Genomic DNA, 19,055 nt, shown 5'->3' with positions numbered 1-19,055 from the left:
TAATATTACTCAGCCATAAAAAGAAATGAAATTGAGTTATTTGTAGTGAGATGCATGGACCTAGAGTCTGTCATACAGAGTGAAATAAGTCAGAAAGAGAAAAACAAATACCTTATGCTAACACATATACACGGTATCTAAAAAGGAAAATGATTATGATGAACCTAGGAGCAGGAAAGGAATGAAGACACATACGCAGAGAATGGACATGAGGACACAAGGAAGGGGGAATGTTAGGCTGGGACGAAGTGATAGAGTAGCACTGACGTATATACACTCTCAAATGTAAAATAGATAGCTAAGGGGAAGCTGCTGCATCGCACAGGGAGATCAGCTTTGTGACCACGTAGAGGAGTGGGATAGGGAGGGTGGGAGCGAGATGCAAGAGGGAGGGGATATGGGGATATATGTATACATATAGCTGATTCCCTTTGCTATACAGCCGAAGCTAACACAAGATTGTAGAGCAATTATACTCCAATAAAGATGTTTAATAAAAAAAAAACACTACAATCTCAATTTGCAATAAATTATTTTGTGTTCAAGTTACTTCTTAGCAGTAAAATTCATATATTTGAATGGCATATTTTAAATGCTATAAGAATAGCATAACATGATTCAAATGGATGAGGTAATTTTGAATTTAAAGTCTAACTCCTTGCCTGAAGGAAGCATTACTCTTTCAATAGATGACATATCTAACCTTGTCTTGCAATCTTTTATAGTATATCTGAATGACCTGAGCCTGAACTCAGCAATTCCCAAGTTCTTATAATAACATATTTAACTCCTGGCAATGCTGAAACTTCCCTTTATTTATTTATTTTTATATGCATAAGTGTTTATCATGGTGTCACAGTGCTACAATGAGGAAAATATTATTCTTGGTCATACTAGAACCCTGAGTATCTCCAATGAATATATTGTTTTCTCATTGTCCTACAACTGGTCAGGAGACATGGATACTGATCCAACTTGTTAAACAGTTGATGACACTTTTGAGAAATTTTTCCAGTCTGTTTGCCCTTTTATTAACACACTCTTTACCTTTTTGTAGCTTCACTTGGAACTGCAACTGTTTGGAACATGCTGTTTCTATTTATCTTTCTTCCTTCATCTTAGATCATTTTCCAAAACCAAGAATCTATTACCAGTTGCTATGAAATGGGAGATGAATGTACTCCTGCTGAAGATTATGGGGAAGGAGGAGGCTCTAATAGATTCTAAACTACATTTTAGTCTAGTCTTGTGAGTCTATTTCATTTAAAGTTTCTTCCTTTTTGGATCTTTGAGCTGCTATGTCAAACATAAAAGCAACCTTGTCTACTTGGCATTTTGTGCATTTGAATATTAGCATACGTTATTCTAAATCCACTCCCACCCTCTTTTGGATGATATTTTAAGATATTTTAATTCTAAAGCTGGGGAAAATGAATACAGCTAAATATCACCCAAGGTGAAACAATGTGCAAAGATTTAGGGAGACCAATTTACAACAGAAGTCACCTAAACAAATTCACGCTCTTATACATCCTTCCACTTACCCTCTCTACCTCTTGAAATCTTGGTGACTTATAATATTAATATTATAGTATCATAGCTAATGAACTTGCATTTTATTTTATATCCATGTTTAGTATGTGTTCATTGTATGTAACAACTAAATATTTTTTCACAAAAGATGAACATTTTCTTCTAGATGCATCTTTTTAAAGTACTGCTGCATCTTCACATATTACTTAATTATGTGTTAAGATCATTTTGGAGATCAGAGAAACAAACCCATCATGTTACAATGACATTCAATAGAAAAATAGTTTTTGACATAAAGAAATTCACTTTACAGGCAACGTTTTAATGTTATCATACTTGCAAAGAAAATACTAATCCAATTTGTTAAACGCAGTAGCTAGATACCCAAAAACTCTGTATTTATGTTTGGATTCTTTTCTAATATTTTTGATTATATATTTCTAATGGGAAAGTCAGAATACTGACTTCATAATTGAATAGTACATTTTTATTATAAATATAGCTAGATAAAATTCTGTAAAAGCATATGAACCCAAGCAAAATCAGTTCCTGACTGGCAAAATGGACATCTGAGCAGTCAAACTCAGTGGGCTTAAAATTGGTTAATTGAGATCCATAATGTAATTTCTGTTGGGTCATCACTTCATTAAGCTGCAATGCAATCCTCTAATAATGCTCATTAATGTTGGAATGGACCTTTTAAACTACAAAGTGTTTTGTCAATATGAATCCATCTTCCTACCGCCATGAAACCATAATTGAGTTAGTGCTTATATTCCCATTTTACAGAGAGAAGGAAGGAGAGTACACAGCAATATAGAGTGGTTGAATAATTTGGATGAGAGTAAAAGGTCATTAATAGCACTGAAAAAAAATTATGAACAAGGTTAAAAGACCTCCATTTAGTGATCCATTCAAACTCCCATGATATTACAACACTGGGGAAGCTTTGTAAGTCATGTTTCTGGGATGTTTACCCTTTCCAGGGATATTATAGGGGACAGGGATATAGAAACAGAGCTTAAGCCAAGGCAGTTGAAGGCTCATTTGCATGCCACTATATCCCCTTGGAAGAATGTCACATGGTAATAATACTATCTCACTCTTGCATTGTGTGGAGTAGTTTACATTGTGCTTTTATAAGTATTATTTCATCCTCATCATGAATAAAGTACTCGAATGCCTCTTAATATGATCAAAAAGCTCAGATAGAAAGCATTACATATACACACAAAATAATTTAGAAAGAAACAAAAATTGTTGAATCAGTGATGTTGAAAACAATCTGTAAATTACTGAATTCTAATCATTTTTTAATATAATATGGTCATAATAAAGTAATTTGTAAGTATAACCCAAGCAGCATTTTCCTGCATGTAGGTGACATTTCTCTTCCTGAGGAATAGCCTCAAGAGCCCAAATCTATAGTGTACCAAGTACTACTCAAAACTGATATTTCCTAGTGGAGGTTTAATATCCAGGTATGCAGACTTTGTTCATTACACTAGATACTCAGTCTAAATTCTTTGCAGGATAGTAAATCTATATATATTAATTTAGTCAAATTCACCAAAACCATGATTGCATATTAAGACAGGTAGATTTTCCCAGTTAATCCTTCATCAAAGAACTGAAGTGTGTAATAGGGTTTAGCAAATGCATGACACATACCCAAGGGGGGATATGTGTGAAAGTGGGACCTTGTTAGAGGGTTGAAAGAGAAGGTAAACAGTTCATTTGTTTTGTTATTGTAATTGCAGATAAGACTTGAACAACACTTTCATTTTCTTTACTTTCTTATTTCATTTTTGTATAGATAGTTGATCAGAGCCTTTTAAAGTTTGAGCAAGCAAGAGTACTTATTGCTGAGGAGAAAGGAGCTTCTTGATGTTTAAAGTTCTTCTTTTTAAAAAAATGTGCAAAACAGTGATATTTTTAGATGGTCGTGTTGGGGGTCAATGTTCAGTCATGTCCAGTCATCTGAATTCCTTGGGTTTGAAACACTGAAATGGAGGGCATGTAGAAAAGACTGCCAAGCATTTGTTTCTTGGCTAGAGAATCAATCAATCAATCTCTCTCTCTCTCTCTCTCTCTCTCTCTCTCTCTCTCTCTATCCTCCCACCTCTCCATTTTCTCCTCTTTTTCCACATATACACAATCCTATGTACCCAAGTGAATTATTTTATTAGACTGAGGTGTACATTATCACAGTGATCGCTAAATAGGAAATTATATTTCTGTGCCAGCCCAACAATGGCTGCACTGCAATATCTCTTTTTAGAACAGACTATATATGGGGGTAAAATACAACAAGAGAACTTGCCTATGACTCTCTTTAAAGAATCTTCTTTGCATTTCTGGAATCACACCTAGATATAAACATAGTTGAACCAGAAGGAAGATACATCGGCTGGATTAGGACTAGCTGGCTGGCAGACATGGATGTTTCTTCTCCTCTTATGACATTAACTGGAGCCATGATATATCTTCAACATCCAAGGAAGGTACCAGGGTTTGGTGAGTGTTTTGGTTAGGGAAAAAGTCATTACGATGTCCCTGATTACCCCTATGCTATGGACCCATCTTCTTTTTAATAGTAAATAATAGAAATAATAGCAAACATTTATACAGCTCTTATTAAAGCTAGCTCTTATTTCAAGCACACCATATACATTTTCTCATTGAATGTTTACAGGTCTTTGAAGTAGGTGCTTATTTTTATCCACATTTTATTACCATTAAGATTAGTCCCATACCACAATGTGGATCCTCAGTGAGTTACGCTGGACCATGTGGTAAACTTTTTTTTTACATAGACTAGGGATAGCCTGGTGCCTAGGACCAATGCAAGCCAAACAGCTTCCTCTTTTGCCTTATCTACTTATGGCCAATACCAGAGCTTCAGATATTAATACTGTAATGACAAGGAAATGCCAATCCAGAGCGTGGTAGCAGTAAGAAACAGAAACTGATGAGAGGAGTAAGAGAAAAAGTGTTTGCCCCTATTCATAGAAACACCTACTCTACGCATTTTCAAACCTGAGCAGGGATACCACTTGTAGCCATGTCAGCTAAGCAAAATAAAGAAGAAAGGGAGGGAGGGAGAAATGGAAGGAAGGCAGTGAAGAGAGAGAGAGAGACAGACAGAGAGAGAGAGAGAGACAGAGAGACAGAGAGAGAGAGAGAGAGAGAGAGAGAGAGAGAGAGGAGAGACTGAGGTTTTGCCACAGTGTTTGCTTCCATGTATTTCAGGCTTCTCAGGAGAACTTCCAAGGTAAGAACATAACTTAGATGATTCTGACTTAAACAATCAAGTGGGGAAAGAGTCAATATAGATAGAAAAGACAGATTTAGAAAAAAAGAGAGAGAGAAATCATTGCTCCGGCCAAGTAGCCATAGTTTTATGCATTTACATACCAATAACCATAGCTGGTAGCATATCCTCATGCCACTGTCATTTATAACCACCTAAAATTCAAGAAGCTACTACACATCAGATAGAGATTCCATGATCATAGATAGACAGGGGCTTAATTCAGATGTCAAGATATTCCTGACATGGACAATTCAAGATTATAGCCACTCAAAAAATTGACCCTAGGTAATGTCAGTAACTCTGGCAATACAATGCTCCCAACAGCAGTCTGTTATTGTCTGGAACTACTCTTAACGACACATGCAATTTACCCTTTTCATACCCACCCACCCCCACACTCAGTATTTAGATATAAAATTTTCCATTGAATTCACAAGTCAGTTATTAAAACCCTACTGCATGCCTAGTGTTCTGCTAAGGTTCATAGATTTGACTCAACATGAGTCTGTTGGGAATTAGTGTGCTAGTTTTTGGTCCCTGGCCTGAATTGATCATAAAGGTTGTCTACATTGAAAAAATTACTATTCAAATACATAGACATATTGGTAAGCTTCCAAGGCCTCTGAGTCTAACCTTTTGCTATTCTATGTTCAGTTTGTTTAAGCTGACTGTGACTGCTGGAAGCAAGTTGTTCCAGTCCAAACAGAATGTCTCTGGGCATTAAGGTGGTATTTTCACAAAGCATTATCAAATTCCAAGGGGATCCTATGGACAAATGTTGCAGTGATCTCATTGGTAGGTACCACATTTTTTCACAGCCCCAGAGTGTTCTGTGCTTTCATTATAAGATATTCATATGGAGAGTTGTAATATACAACAAAGACCATGGCTTGGAGAAGGAAAGGGCTTGAAGGGCTTTTTTGAAGTCTCTTTCTTCAGTGACCTGATAAATCCTGGTATGTTAGTATTTGGATCCTGGTATAAAAATCCTAGCTCTGGTTTGGTCTGTTGATATTACTTGTGAATGTGGTTTCCTCTGGGGTGTGGATAGAAGTGAGGCTGTGATAAAACAAGAACAAAACTAAACTAAAACAAACAAAAGATATCCATTTAAGTGCCGTATTAATCGTTTAAAACTAAGTAATTAATGGTTTTTCAAAGTTATACTGGTGGAGTCATAAGTACTCATGGTTACCTCATAATTTGGCTTCAACGAAACTAGGAAAAATAGACACACACACACACACGTTGAATTTCAAAATGACAAGAGATGGTTATTTCAGTCTCTTGAGAAGTGATTCAGCGGTTATAATGAAAATTATCAGTGTATTGCTCCTGCTTTATTCAAGGTGAAAATATCACTTTAATCACTTTCAAGAAAAGGTGATCTTTTCTGTATTCCTGTTCATTTACTGTGACTGAGAAATATAGTTTGCACTAAATTTTGCATAATGAACATGGCAACGTCATAGAAAACAAAGCATTATGATCTCAAGTCCCCCTTAATCCATAATTCCTTTGTAAATATCTATTATACCAATATGAATGACAAAGAATTTTGGGGTTAGTGTTCTTAATGAAAGGGTATTTGTCATTTTTCTAATGAGGATTTACTGATTATGACTAACCAAGAAGGGACAAGGATATTTCATATAGATGGCAGCTCTAACAAATATATTTGTAAATATGGTCATGGCCAGTAGAAAATACCTTTTAATAACAAAGTTAATAGAACTCAGTCAAGGTGGATGGGCAATCAGAAATTCTACTCTTACAAAGTAGTTTGAAGTTTATTGCCATGTCAGATATTCTTTGGTTTCTCTAGTCACATGCCAAATACCCAGGGCTCAGATATGAGTGGACGAGTAACTACCATTTAAGAACTGAAATTAAAAGACAGTTATGTCCAGTGACAAAGCTATAAGAATTATTTTGGGAGTATTCATTTTGTTTCTCAAAGACATTAACCATCATTAACAGAAATAAGGTAAAAGACAATAACTTGGCATCAGAAGTTAGAGTTAGGGACAAATGGGACTAGAGCAAAGCTGGATGATCCAAAGCAAGTGCAGTCAAAATATCTGAACATCTAGAATAATAATAATAATAATAATATATTACTTTCTGGGCTACACATTACAGTCACCAGACTCTACACCAAGCTAATTAAATGAGAATTTTGGGGAGGTGAAGGGACTTAGGACCAGGCATTAGTATTTTTTAAAGCTTCTCAATATGTATTTTAATGGTAAGCCAGGGTTGAGAAACTCTATTTTAGGGCAGTGCATATCAAACATTAATGTGCATATGAATCACCTGGGAATCTTGTTAAAATGCAAATTTTGATTCAGTAGGTCTGAGATGAGTCCAGAGATTCTGCAGTTTCTAACAAGCTCTTGGGTGATGGTGATGGTGTTTGTTGTGGACAATAATGGGTAGGCATGTGAAATGGCAAGTGAATAAGGAAGAAGGGATATTTCATGTGTGTCAGAGACAGGGAAGGATGTTGAATGAATCCAAGAGGACTCTTTTGGGTTCATCTTGGTATGAATTGGAGACAGGAGAAGGCCTTTATGACTTTGTTGCATTTCAGCTTTAGCTCAAAATTCTACACATGTAAAGGGGCTATTAAATTCTTGAGCAGCTATTTCAAACTGCTTTGTATTAGAAAGTCTTCTTTAGTCAGAGCTCTGCAAGATTCCTCCCTGAAAATAAATTTCAAACTTATATTTTCACAAAAATAGCAAACAATCACCTCCAGAACACGTGAACAACTGGTTTTCTCAATGGCCAGAAACACATCTACTTTACAGTCACTGACCACTATATTTTTTAATGTTTCCTTGAGCTTGCTATAAAAAATGAAGGGAAAAAAAGAAAAGCACTGCAAAAAGAAAAAGAGAACCCATTTTTAACAAGGTATCTAAATTTAACACAAAACATATCTCTGAAAAATGACAGTCCCTTGGTGCTCATCTCCCTTGCTCTGCAACTTTAGGTGAATTACTTAAGCTTCTCTCTGAAGAAAAAGGGGAGAAAGGATATTTTTAGTGTTAGGTCTTAAATGTGCAAACTTATTGATATTTTATAGAAACTCTTTATAACCCTTGTCTCTGGGGACGAGACTAAAACCTGAATTATTGGCTAGACATGTTCTATCTCTTCTTTACTGTATATAGTTATATTTTGGAAACATGATTTGGCCATCAGTCAGTGTCTTTTTGAGCTATGAGCCTACTTGGCTCAGGAATATAGTCCATCAAACATGGAACTATGACTTCATGTACACCAAATAGTTGATATTTCAACATGCTCTGAGATTCTACTTGCTGGTTCAGGAGCTGTCTGCATGCATTCGATCAGTCTGACCAAAGAAATGGAGAAAGGCAGTCTCTGAGAGTAAAATTGGATTATTTCATGATTTCACCTGACCATAACATCTTTTCCAGCAAGTAAACAGTTGGCAGCTATGGTTTCTATCCATTGAAATATATTATTTATGGCCTTCCACTGAACATCTATCGGGGTAAATGATACAATGCCTAGGAATTGCCTAGCATACAGTTGGAAAAAATTATTATACCCTTTTCATTACCCTTCAGATCAAAGCCTAACTTTTCTTCTAAATATTAGTGTAATTTTGGGGAAAATTACTTATGTTAGCCTAAATTTTCTTACCTGTAAAATAAGCATATACTAATTATACTTACAGTATTTTTGTAAAAATAAGATTAAAGAAACAATTTGGGCTTAAGTGTAGTGTATAGTCCCTAACTCATAATATGAATATAATGAATTGCAACAATCACCATCATCATCATTACTTCAAGATAGTGAAACTAAACTTTGTAGGATTGTATTTTATTTGGGTTTTATATCCATGACATTATCAGAGTTTATGTAATTTTTTCAAATGATCTATGTACAACTAAGAGTCATTTTCTTAAAATACATACACCTACAATATCTTTGTTTAAGGTTACAGCTGTTATTTTCAGTGTGATGCTTTTTGCAGTTCTACCTCTTTCATTTGTATTCCTTTTGATCTCTTGGCCAGAAAGCAGCAGAAGTGGAAAGACCATTTGAGCATGAAACAATTAGAATAGAGTAGTCTTTCTTTTGAGCAACTGATTTTGTACGTGTATATTGGTGTACCCTTAAAACCTTCCTTTGTTTGGAGTGTTTACAGTTGACCCATTTCTGTTCACTTTAGAGCAGCTGCCTGCCATGTCTTTCTGACACAAATATATAGGTGTCTATGTCCAAGCCAGAGGAGATATGTAACTATGAGTATTATTTTAATACTGAAATTGACTAAGCTCCAGGTTAATTATCATGATAATCCTACTGCCTTTTCAATTTCAGGAGGAGATAGAGTATAGTGGTTAAAAGGTAGGCTCTGATGTCATACTGACTGAGTGAAGAATTCCAGATCTGCCTTTGCTACCTGGGTGACCAAAGGCAAGTAATGTAGTCTCTAATTTCCAGGGTTTCCTCAAATGTAAAATGGTCATGATAAGAGTAATTACCACATAGTATTATTGTGAGGGCTAAACGATTTTTTATATGTACAGTACTTAAATTATGATAAATATTCAACACATTTCAGTTATGATGACAATGATAATAATCAAACAAATGAAGTGGCTCAAGAGAAGCCAGAGGTTTTGTTTTTTAGCACATTGAGTTTTTATAGCTATTTAAAAGTTAATCATGGCTTCTGCTCTCTAAATCATTTTGGTTTTGGATTGACACTTTATTTTAGGGCAATACTCTGTCTTTCAGTTTCCCTAAAAGACACAGTGGCCTTTCTAACTTAGGGCTCTATTTCCTTGAAAATCAGTGCATTCCAAGCTATAATAGTGTCTGTGTGACAGAACATTGTGACAAATTTCAGTATTTTGTTGCCAATGGGAATTGCTGCCTGGTTCATGAGAATATGGCCTTTGTTGGTCTTTCCTCCTTTCCTAGAACTCATGGAAATACATAAAATATGAAAGAGCCTCCCTTACCACAAAGTTAACTTTAAACAAATGTAATCAGAACATTTAAAAAATCCATTGAGCTAGTATTTTCATACAGAAACTAATATTCCTGCAGCTTACAAAATAAACTTAGAAGTATACCTCCACTAATGTGGCAGAAATAAGGTATCTTGTCTGACTCAGAGACCGGGTTACAGGCAATCCTCTCTATTCTCACAGGCAACTCTCACTGTAATGCAGTTGTTACAAGCTCTTGGCAAAGTCCAGGAGCTTAGGTAGTCTTTGGAGTCAAATGCACCTGGGTTTGAATGCTGCCTGATTTTAGTATAGTCAACCTCCTTAGACCTCAGTTTTCTTATCTTTGCACTGGGAAGTAAATGAGATATTCCATGTAGTGTACTTAACAGACCTGCTATATAAGAACTCAGTAAATGGTTATTGTTTTTATTTTTATTATAATTTTCATGTGCTTGACTTCCTGGATTATTTCTCTATTTAACACACTTTAACAAAGAAAGCAGAGAGAGAGAGAAAGAGAGAGATCCATGGCTTTTCTCTAGTGTCATTTACTTCCTCTTTCTTTTTGTATCTTTCATTCCTCTGAGATAGCCGGTCAGTTATCCCTACCCTCATTCTGTGGTGTTTTCTCATTTTACAGTTTAGTTATAAACGATGGGGGAGAAATAAAACTTGGCATAGAGCCTGGAATGTACATATATCAACCTAGCAAAATAATATTTTATTTATTGTGATAACTAATATTATCAGTGTTATTCGATGAGCAAAATTCATTTTATTTACCAGAAAATTTAGAAATATCTTACAACACCCTCTAGAATGATTTTTGCTTTTGTATCAAATACAGCTATACGTATAATATAGATTAAAGACTGGATTCCAACTATAATGGAACTTCAGCTCATTTTAAACATTAAACCTGCAGAAACAGAAATAGTCATGTCATGATGTAGAAGGCCTAGAATGTTAGTTACTTTAGGGCAAGAGCTCATCTATTGCTTTCCTTATCTGCTCTTCAGCAAACACCATATTGACTGTTCAATGTAGGGGCCCAAAGCCCTAATATTATTCCCTAAGGTCAGAGGAAAAACATATTCTGCAGTACTGATTCAGGGAGACTCAAAACAGATTTTTTTATACCTTTAGCTCATTCGCTTTCATGCTGAAAATGTAGCTGGTTGAACGTCAGCTGAATAAAACTGAACAGGACCTAATATTTGTCTCTCAGGAATTTGAAGAGAAAATGGTCCTCATCACTTGAATATCTTTCTAATCTATACATAAAGACATACTAATCATGAGTACGTGATGTAACTATGTATTAGTAAGACCGTTAATATGACATTGCAAATAAAAGTCAGCCATACTTTTCACACTGATTTCATTTTGCTTTGGATTTTTTCAATTGATAAAGTACAGCAGTGAAATGAATTATTGATCTGTATGTCTCACAAGTGCCCATGTTCAGGCTCTTCCACCAGGTGCCATGTTGCCTGCAGCATCTCTACTGCCTTCAAAGGAGAGGCCACAGTGGCAAAGATCTTTTAAAGACTGATGTAAGTACATCCCAAAAGGCCTAGTGCCTTTGCCCTTAGCTTAAGCAGTAGCTAGCTGCACCTGCAGGGCCCTGCCTCTTCTGCTGGCTATAAACACTCACCAGAAAATGCCTGCTTAACTCAGCACAGCAATAAGTATAAAATAGGACAGAAAACAAAGAGGCACAGTTCTGGTTTCAGAGCTTACCCAGGTCTTCTGCTTTTGCCAGTTCCCTGGACTATGGTTCTTAATTTGTCATCTTATAATTGACTTTCTGCTTTAAATATCTTGCTTTTGCAGATTTCCAGTACCATTTTCATGGGAGAGGTTGTCCTGCACCAAAGAAAGTGCTCTATGCCTCACAATGTTTCAATGTGTGTTTTATAAAACCCAGTGAAATTAGACATAAAATGGGTTTCACTTCAAACAGAGGTAAACGTCTAGGCCTCTTGGAAGTTCACATATGGATTTCCCCATTTAGACACTAAACAACCAATGTATTAGAATCGTACTTTATCTCCATAGTCATTTGTTTGCTAGTTCCACTTTTCTTAACTCATCTGTCTTTCTGTACCCTAGAACTTGTATGCCTGTACCAGTTTTTAAACTCTTACTACCCCAGACATCATCCCTGGAATCAACCCCTTCCCTGACTAAACTTATGTATGTTACCTAATTCTTTCAGCTTTGCCTAGTTGGGCTCCCTTAGAGTAAAATCTATTCTGCTGCTATTAACATAATTGCTACTTGTTACTCAGTAATAGAAATACCTGTTTATTGTCTCTTTTGTAAAAATTACTGTAGAAAAATGGTTGGATAATGTACCCTGCATTTGTCAAAAACTTCAGGAATAATACTAGGATTATTGTTACTGCCAATAAATAATCACTTAAAAATTTTTGAATTCACTATGGAAATTACATTCATGACAGTTTTTAGCAGGTGAGCTCTGTTAAGTGTATGAAATGTAAATGTGGTGACATTTTTAAAAATTTAAGTTTAATGGAGTAAATAAGAATTTCCAAGGACATAAAACAATTATGGTGAATTTAAATATTCAATATATATTATAAAAAAACTATGCAACTATAATTCATGGAGTAGGAACCATGCTTTATTTCTGGATCTCCCCTACCACATAGAAGACACTCAGTAAATCTTAGTTGAAGAAGCAGTTTATAAACAATAGAACCAACAGAATGATATTTCCATTTGGCAACATTGTAGGATGTTTTCTAAGATACTTAAATGCACATAGATGAATATAATGTCCCTTAAAGTGAATATTAGGCTCTGAAAATGTAATTCACATTCTATTTTCAGGCAAGTATGCTTTCTTTTTACTTGGAAAGCAGTTCTAAAATTATAATGGAAGTCAATAAGCAAACATGATTTAATATACACTATCACATTTGAAGACTCTGTTTTTCACAACTACATTTAATGTATAACATAAGATCAAACTATAAGACAATATAGTATGCTGATAATGTCACAATGCAAAAAATTGGTTGACTATTCCAGGGAGAAATTCTTCTGTCATCTCAATAATGGCGACTGAAAAATATTCCACAGTTGTAGGACACAATCACAATAGTTATATGGATGATTTCTTCAGTACTGTGACATAATTCTCCAGGAGAATTCTTAAAATATTTTTCCATATATATTATTCTTGAATTTATTTGAAACTCTCTTCAATGCGAATCCTGCCTAAAAGTATAAAGTGTAAGATCTGACTTATGCAAAAGCATACAATGACCTTTGGATCCAGATATAGGAGGTTATGTTTTTGGTCCACAGTGTGTTATATTTTTACTTCATTGGTTAAGAAAAGAGCCAGGGAGGAGCTTCAAGATGGCGGAAGAGTAAGACATGAAAATCACATTCTTCCCCACAAATACATCAGAAATACATCTACATGTGGAACAACTCCTACAGAACACGTACTGAATGCTGGCAGAAGACCTCAGACCTCCCAAAAGACAAGAAACTCGCCACGTACCTGGGTAGAGCAAAAGAAAAAACAGAGACAAAAGAATAGGGACGGGACCTGCACCAGTGGGAGGGAGCTGTGAAGGAGAAAATGTTTCCACACACTAGAAGCCCCTTCATGGGCAGAGACTGCAGGTGGCAGAGGGGGGAAACTTCGGAGCCATGGAGGAGAGCACAGCAACAGGGGTGCAGAGGGCAAAGTGGAGAGATTCCCGCACAGATGATCGGTGCCAACCAGTAATCACCAGCCCTAGGAGGCTTGGCTGCTCACCCGCCAGAATGGCTGGGGGCTGGGAGCTGAGGCTCGGGCTTCGGTCAGATCCCAGGGAGAGGACAGGTGTTGGCTGCATGAACAAAGCCTGAAGGAGGCTAGTGCACCACAGCTATCCAGGAGAGGGTCCAGGAAAAGGTCTGGAACTGCTGAAGAGACAAGAGACTTTTTCTTACCTCTTTGTTTCCTGGTGCACAAGGAGAGGGGATTAAGAGTGCTGCTTAAAGGAGCTCCAGACACGGGCGCGAGCTGCGGCTATCACCGTGGACCCCAGAGACGGGCATGAGATGCTAAGGCTGCTGCTGCTGCCACCAAAAGACCTATGTGCAAGCACAGGTCACTAACCACACTTCCCTTTCCGGGAGACTGTGCAACCTGCCATTGACAGGGTCCTGTGATCCAGGGAAAGTTTCGCTGGGAGAACACACGGCGCACCTCAGACTGGTGCAACATCACGTCGGCCTCTGCTATTGCAGGCTCGCCCCTCACTCCCACTCCATGCCCCTCACTCCCCAGGCCTCAGTGAGCTACAGCCCCCAAATCAGCTGCTCTTTTAACCCCGTCCTGTCTGAGCAAAGAACAGATGCCCTCAGGCGACCTACACACAGAGGCAGAGCCAAATCCAAAGCTGAATCCCAGGAGCTCTGCGAACAAAGAAGAAAAAGGGAAATCTCTCTCACCAGCCTCAGGAGCAGTGGATTAAATCTCAACAGTCAACTTGATGTACCCTGCATCTGTGGAATATCTGATAGACAAACAATCATTCCAAATTGAGGAAGTGGACTATGGGAGAAAAGATATATATATATATATATATTTTTTTTTTTAACCCCTTTTTCTCGTTTTGTGAGAGTCTATGCAAATACTACTGTGTGTGATTTTGTCTGTCCAGCTTTGCTTTTACCATTTGTCCTAGACTTCTCTCTGTCCATTTTTTTTCTTTTGTTTTATTTTTTTAGTATAGTTTTCAGCACTCGTTATCATTGGTGTATTTGTTTTTTGGTTTGGTTGTTCTCTTCTTTATTCCTTTTTTTTTTAATTACTTAAAAATTTTTTTTCAATAAACATTTTTTGTTTATTTAAGAACGTTTTAATTTAATTTATTTTATTTTCTCTTTTTCTTTCTTTCTTTCTTTTTTTTTTTGCAGTACGTGGGTCTCTCACTGTTGTGGCCTCTCCCATTGTGGAGCGCAGGCTCCAGACGCACAGGCTCAGCGGCCATGGCTCACGGTCCCAGCCACTCTGCGGCATGTGGGATTTTCCCGGAACGGGGCACGAACACGTGTCCCCTGCATCGACACGCGGACTCTCAATCACTGCACCACCAGGGAATCCCTATTTTATTCTATCTTTTTCTTTCTTTCTTTCTTTCTTTTCTCCCTTTTATTCTAGCCATGTGGATGACAGGATCTTGTGCTCCAGCAAAGTGTCAGGGCTGTACTTCTGAGGTGGGAGAGACAAGTTCAGAACATTGTTCCAAAAGAGACCTCCCAGCTCCACATAATATCAAATGGCAAAAACCTCCCAGAGATCTCCAAATCAACGCCAAGACCCAGCTCCACTCAATGACCAGCAAGCTACAGTGCTGGACACCCTATGCCAAACAACTGGCAAGACAGGAACACAACCACACCCATGAACAGAGAGAGCGCTTAAAATCATAATATGGTCACAGATACGTCAAAACACACCACCAGACGTGGACCTGTTCACCAGAAAGACAACATCCGGCCTCATCCACCAGAACACAGGAACTAGTCCCCTCCACCAGGAAGCCTACACAACCCACTGAATCAAAGTTAGCCACTGGGGCAGACAGCAAAAACAGTGGGAACTATGAACCTGCAGCCTCTGAAAAGGAGACCCCAAATAGAGTAAGTTAAGCAAAATGAGAAGACAAAGAAACCTACAGCAGATGAAGGAGAAAGGTAAAAACCCACCAGACCTAACAAATGAGAGGAAATAGGCAGTCTACCTGAAAAAGAATTCAGAATAATTATAGAAAAAATGATCCAAAATCTTGGAAATAGAATGCAGATAATACAAGAAATGTTTAACAAGTACATAGAAGAACTAAAGAGCAAACAAACAATCATGAAAAACAAAGTAAATGAAATTAATTATTCTCTAAAAGGGATCAATAGCAGAATAACTGAGGCAGAGGAATGGATAAGTGACCTGGAAGATAAACTAGTAGAAATAACTACTGCAGAGCAGAATAAAGAAAAAAAATGAAAAGAATTGAGGACAGTCTGAGACTTCTGGGACAATATATAACACACCAACATTCAAATTATAGGGGTCCCAGAAGAACAAGAGAAAAAGAAAGGGACTGAGAAAATATTTGAAGAGATTATAGTTGAAAACTTCCCTAATATGAGAAAGGAAATAGTGAATCAAGTCAGGGAAGCACAGAGAGTCCCATACAGGATAAATCCAAGAAGAAACATGCCAAGACACATATTAATCAAACTATCAAAAATTAAATATAAAGAAAACATATTAAAAGCAGCAAGAGAAAAGCAACAAACAACATACAAGGGAATCTCCATAAGGTTAACCTCTGATCTTTGAGCAGAAAATCTGCAAGCAAGAAGGGAGTGTCAGGACATATTCAAAGTGATGAAAGGGAAAAACCTACAACCAAGATTATTCTACCCAGCAAGGACCTCATTCAGATTTGATGGAGAAATCAAAAACTTTACAGACAAGTAAATGCTAATAGAATTCAAAACAGCCAAACCTGCTTTACACTTAATGCTAAAGAAACTTCTCTAGGCAGGAAACACAAGAGCAGGAAAAGACCTACAATAACAAACCTAAAACAATTAAGAAAATCGTAATAGGAATATACATATCAATAATTACCTTAAATGTAAATGGATTAAATGCTCCAACCAAAGACATAGACTGGCTGAATGGATACAGAAACAAAACATGTAGATATGCTGTCTACAAGACACCCACTTCAGACCTAGGGACACATACAGAATGAGAGTGAGGGGATGGACAAAATATTCCATGCAAATGGAAATCAAAAGAAAGCTAGAGTAGCAATTCTAATATCAGACAAAATAGACATTAAAACAAAGACTATTACAAGAGACAAAGAGGGACACTACATAATGATCAAGGGATCAATCCACGAAGAAGATATAACAATTGTAAATATTTATGCACCCAACATAGGAGCACCTCAATACATAAGGTAAATGCTAACAGCCATAAAAGGTGAAATCGACAGTAACATAATCATACTAGGGGAATTTAACACCCCACTTTCACCAATAGGCAGATCATCCAAAATGAAGAGAAATAAGGAAACACAAGGTTTAAATGATACATTAAACAAGATGGATTTAATTAATATTTATAGAACGTTCTATCCAGAAACAACAGAATACACTTTCTTCTCAAAGGCTCATGGAACATTCTCCAGCATTGATCATATCTTGGGTCACAAATTAAGCCTTGATCAATCTAAGAAAATTGAAATTGTATCAATTATCTTTTCTGACAATAAGCTATGATAATATATATCAATTACGGGAAAAAATCTGGAAAAAACACAAACACATGGAGGCTAATCAATACACTATTTAATAACCAAGAGATCACTGAAGAAATCAAAGAGGAAATCATAAAACACCTACAAGCAAATGGCAAGGAAAACACTGTGACCAAAATCCTATGGGATGCAGCAAAAGCAGTTCTAAGAAGGAATTTTATAGCAATACAATCCTACCTTAAGGAATAAAAACATCTCAAATATACAACCTAAACTTACAACTAAAGCAATTAGAGAAAGAAGAACAAGAAATCCCCAAAGTTAGCAGAAGGAAAGAAATCATAAAGATCAGATCAGAAATAAATGAAAAAGAATTGAAGGAAATGATAACAAAGAATAATAAAATTAAAACTTGTTCTTTGAGGAGATAAACATAATTGATAAACCATTAGCCACACTCATCAAGAAAAAAAGGGAGAAAACTCAAATCAATAGAATTAGAAATGAAAAAGGAGAAGTAACAAATGACACTGCAGAAATACAAAGTATCATGAGAGATTGCTACAAGCAACTGTATGCCAATAAAATTGACAACCTGGAAGAAATGCACAAATTCTTAGAAATGCAGAACCTCCCGAGACTGAACCAAGAAGAAATAGAAAATATGAACAGACCAATCACAAGCACTGAAATTGAGGCTGTGATAAAAAATCTTCCAACAAACAAAAGCCCAGAACCAGATGGCTTCACAGGTGAATTCTATCAAATTTTCAGAGACGAGCTAATACCTATCCTTCTCAAATTCTTCCAAAATATAGCAGGGTGAGGAACACTCCCAAACACATTCTATGAGGCCATCATGACCCTGATACCAAAACCAGACAAAGATGTCGTAATAAAGGAAAACTACAGACGAATATCACTGATGAAAAAACATGCAAAAATCCTCAACATAATATTAGCAAAAACAATCCAACAGCACATTAAAAGGATCATACACCATGAACAAGTGGGGTTTATCCCAGGAATGCAAGGATTCTTCAATATATGCAAATCAATGAATGTGATACACCAGATTAACAAATTGAAGGAGAAAAACCATATGATTTTCTCAAAAGATGCAGAGAAAGCTTTCGACAAAATTCAACACCGATTTATGGTAAAAACCCTCCAAAAAGTAGGCATAGAGGGAACTTTCCTCAACATAATAAAGGCCATATATGACAAACCCACAGCCAACATCATTCTCAATGGTGAAAAAGTGAAATCATTTCCACTAAGATCAGGAACAAGACAAGGTTGCCCATTCTCACCACTATTATTCAACATAGTTTTGGAAGTATTAGCCACAGCAAACAGAGAAGAAAAAAAGTAAATGGAATCCAAATCGGAAAAGAAGTAAAGCTGTCACTGTTTGCAGATGACATGATATTATACATAGAGAATCATAAAGATGCTACCAGAAAACTACCAGAGCTAATCAATGAATTTGGTAAAGTAGCAGGATACAAAATTAATGGACAGAAATCTCTGGCATTCCTATACACTAATGATGAAAAATCTGAAAGTGAAATTAAGAAAACACTCCCATTTCCCATTGCAACAAAAAGAATAAAATACCTAGGAAAAAACCTAGATAATTAGACAAAAGACCTGTATGCATAAAATTATAAGGCTCTGATGAAAGAACCTAAAGATGATACAAATAGATGGAAAGATATACCATGTTCTTGGATTGGAAGAATCAACATTGTGAAAATGACTATACTACCCAAAGCAATCTACAGATTCAATGAAATCCCTATCAAACTACCACTGGCATTTTTCACATAAGTAAAAACAGAAATTTCACAATTTGCATGGAAACACAAAAGACCCCGAATAGCCAAAGCA

Source organism: Monodon monoceros, unplaced genomic scaffold (genome assembly GCF_005190385.1).
Source record: "Monodon monoceros isolate NGI ecotype Baffin Bay Population unplaced genomic scaffold, NGI_Narwhal_1 Super_Scaffold_22, whole genome shotgun sequence".
NCBI classification, from domain to species: Eukaryota; Metazoa; Chordata; class Mammalia; order Artiodactyla; family Monodontidae; genus Monodon; species Monodon monoceros.
The sequence above is the reverse complement of the archived record's forward strand: the minus strand, read 5'-3'. Positions refer to the sequence as shown.